The 2282-nt window shown below is 36.1% G+C and overlaps 1 long non-coding RNA gene across 1 annotated transcript; it reads right to left on the minus strand.

Moving 5' to 3' along the window:
* Positions 1–771: 771 nt before the first annotated feature.
* LOC109828094 lies at positions 772–2014 on the minus strand. The gene is made up of 3 exons (XR_002243586.1): positions 1968–2014; positions 1272–1532; positions 772–842 (listed from the first exon to the last, which is right to left on the minus strand). It is a non-coding gene; the product is annotated as an uncharacterized LOC109828094 (long non-coding RNA).
* Between the last annotated feature and the right edge of the window lie 268 nt (positions 2015–2282).

Consider the following 2282-nt stretch of genomic DNA (forward strand, 5'->3'; position numbering starts at 1 on the left):
GACAATCAGTTCAACATTAGTTCAACGACAAGAGCTAATTCACAAATCAAAACATCAGTTTCAGTTCAAGACTTTGACAATGGTCAAGCGAAAAACGCAGCACCAGAAGAATTTTAGCTATTCTACAAAGCACTGAGTAGACTAAAAGATAAAGAAGTCAAGAGTTGAAGCCATTCACAGGTCCTTCTACACGATCTTCTCAACTAAATACTGAAGGGATTGCAAGTAAGACTTATCTTATCCAAAGTGTCCCAGACTCCTCTATAAAAGAATAAGTCTGAGATACTTTGGAGGGGATATCTGTAGGCGTATAAAAATGCCTATAGATATGAATATCCCTATCTAAGTTAGAGGAAATCATCCAAAGCCAAAAGAAGCAAAGGAACATGTGAAACAACATAGAAGAACAATATGAACACCCACGATAAGAAACACTGACGCGCATTTGCGCGGTAGTGGAAGGTGTTGTACACACAAACAGAGTGATATTCCTATGGGAATTTGTAGATCTCTTCGATAGCTTTCCAACGCATCTTGGATCACCTCATTCCGACATCGTACGAGGAAGTTAGAGCCAAAATACCCGAGAGGTCGCAAACTACATCGAAGGTGCGCGGCAGTGTACACTGCCGCGGCAACAGCGCGAGAAAATTCCTCTTATTCATATAAAAGATGCCACTTTGAACTCAACTCGTCCATTGTCCTACATAGTTTAGTCCTAATAAAATAAAACCCCAAAACCAAGTAATTCATAATACAATGAAGAACGTACCTTTTCCCCAGTTGGAGTCTGAGGAAACTGTAGACGATGAAGTGCATATCCAACGTGATTACTTCTACGACTACAAACATCCAAGCAAAGAAATAATCAAATTACTGACGGATAATTGAAAAAATTCGAGAAAATTTGGGGGGTTAAAAAGTACAACATTTGACTCATATTTCCAATGTTTAGTTAAAGATATGATAGTTGAGAATGATAGTTGAAGATATGATAGTTGAGAATGATAGTTGAATTTTCATTTGTAGGGGTTAAAAAGTACAACATTTGACGCAACATATCTACTTCCATTCCTTGAAGTAGATTCAAAAGTTAAATTAGGTATGTAATGTCAATTTGTGTGTACTTCAACTTAATCATTTTATGAAACCATGGATGTCAGCTTCTACAGATAGCAAAAATGGGAGGGGGTGGGAGGGTAGGGGGGTTACTAAACTAAAGAAAATGTACAGGGAAATGTAATCTCATTTAAGATATAAATGACAATTACCTCTTGATGTTAAGCATGTCCTTAGCCTCACTTTGTTCCTCTATCAACATATCACTTGTATACTTGTTCAACAACTCCATTTTCTTCTTCTCCAACACCATCCTCTCAATCTCCTTGTCATCTGGCAGAGGAACATGAACCACAAAGAAAGAAAGGGAGTTGACTTACACTTGTAGGAAAAAACATCAAAGCATGAGAAAGTCCTCCATGACCGCTAAGAAGATGTAATGGACGGCTAGCTTTCATTGATCAAACAAAAATCTGAAACCCAAAATAACATGAAACTGTCAAGACAAGACAAAAGAAAAGCTTATGAGCATAACTAAAACACACAGATTACACCAATTTCCAAACTGCTTCCTGTTATCTTCATATGAATAGTTAATATTTATCCATGTATACTCAGTCATTAAAAAGTCTCGAAAAAGAGGAAACATTAGGTTTCTCGTTTTATAAGCACGTTAAGGCCTATTAGGCGCATCCATTTATTCAAACTCATTAATAATACTTATCTACAAAATTTATAGCACTAAAGCTTGCGGAATCCAAACTATGACAAAGAATTTAGCCTTCCCAAAAGCTGAATAAGCACCTAAATGATCAAAAGGACCATAAGCAATAAGAGCTATCAATACAATTACCAATAAGCCCCCAAAATATCCAGAAATGAAAGTTAGCAATAAAAAAAATCTTTACCTTTTGCTAATTTTGCAGATAGGCAAGTGGTCAAAGTAAACAATAACTGAAAAGAGAAAAATAGAAATTGGATAAAGGTCTTAGAAAAGGCAAGACCCATGAATCAAATACCTCTGTCTATAAACGTACAATTAACTAAATCTCTGGAATAAATTGAATAACCTCATTCCTTTAGCTGTACACAAGCCCACAGATCTTATTATACTTCTGCTCCAGCTCCAGGACTTTATCATTGACTTCTTTCTTGACCTGTCAAATATAAATCATATTAGCCAAGAAAGGGGGGAAATGTGGATCTAATGTACAACTTTTCAT

Source organism: Asparagus officinalis, unplaced genomic scaffold (assembly GCF_001876935.1).
Source record: "Asparagus officinalis unplaced genomic scaffold, Aspof.V1 AsparagusV1_Un714, whole genome shotgun sequence".
NCBI classification, from domain to species: domain Eukaryota; kingdom Viridiplantae; phylum Streptophyta; class Magnoliopsida; order Asparagales; family Asparagaceae; genus Asparagus; species Asparagus officinalis.